The sequence below is a fragment of the Octopus bimaculoides genome, chromosome 10 (assembly GCF_001194135.2).
Source record: "Octopus bimaculoides isolate UCB-OBI-ISO-001 chromosome 10, ASM119413v2, whole genome shotgun sequence".
In the NCBI taxonomy this organism is placed as follows: Eukaryota; Metazoa; Mollusca; class Cephalopoda; order Octopoda; family Octopodidae; genus Octopus; species Octopus bimaculoides.
The window spans coordinates 52,140,122-52,140,982 of record NC_068990.1 but is presented as its reverse complement, the minus strand read 5'-3'; the positions used below and the strand labels follow the sequence as shown (position 1 = coordinate 52,140,982).

The 861-nt window shown below is 32.4% G+C and overlaps 1 protein-coding gene across 1 annotated transcript in view; it reads right to left on the bottom strand.

Moving 5' to 3' along the window:
* Window positions 1-486, bottom strand: part of LOC106875505 (D-amino-acid oxidase) — a 42,331-nt gene extending 41,845 nt beyond the window's left edge. The window contains exon 1 of the mRNA XM_052970964.1: window positions 246-486. The gene's annotated coding sequence lies outside the window, so the exon portion shown is untranslated. The remainder of the gene's footprint in view (window positions 1-245) is intronic.
* Window positions 487-861: the final 375 nt, after the last annotated feature.

Below are 861 nucleotides of genomic sequence, written 5' to 3'. Positions count from 1 at the left end.
ACACACACACACACACACACACACACACACACACAAGTACGTATATATATTTGCGTGTGTGAGGTTATATATATATATATATATATATATAAAGATAATAGGATTTTGTCCCAAATAATAATAAAATATATTATATGAATATATGTTTGTATATGTGTGTGTGTATTAATGCATATAAACACAGACCCATACTATCGATCATACAGGTTATAAAAACACGTCTAAAATACGTAAAAAATACATACACACCGTCAGTAAAGATGACTATAAATATATATATATATATATATATATATATATATTGAACGCTAGGCCGCTCCTGTGTTGTCCTCTGTAAATTTTGTTAGAGAAAGGAGAAACCAAACCCAATGCCAGCTGCCTTAATCTCACGCCAAGCCAAAAGACAATATTTATGAGGTGAAGAGATAAAAAGGTACGTGATTAAATATAAAAGATAAATATGGAGGAATGGGGTGAGATAGAAAAACGAGAAAAAAAAATTATATAACTTATGTGTGAAAAACAGCTAAAAACGCTCGCACACAAATATTAAGTCTTGCTCATTAACTCTGATGGGGGTGGGCGCATGACTGGGAGAATTGTAGATAGGAGTAGAAGTGCTAGGTTACAGAAAATGTGTGAGATGATATACAACACGCTTATGCAAATTATCTATCTATCTATCTATCTATCTATCTATCTATCTATCTATCTATCTATCTATCTGTCTGTCTGTCTGTCTGTCTGTCTGTCTGTCTGTCTATCTATCTATCTATCTATCCCACATATTTTCCCCCTTCTTTATTTCTTTCCTTTATTTTTTTCATCAAATCGAGACCAAGTTGCATGTTTGTAGAGAAC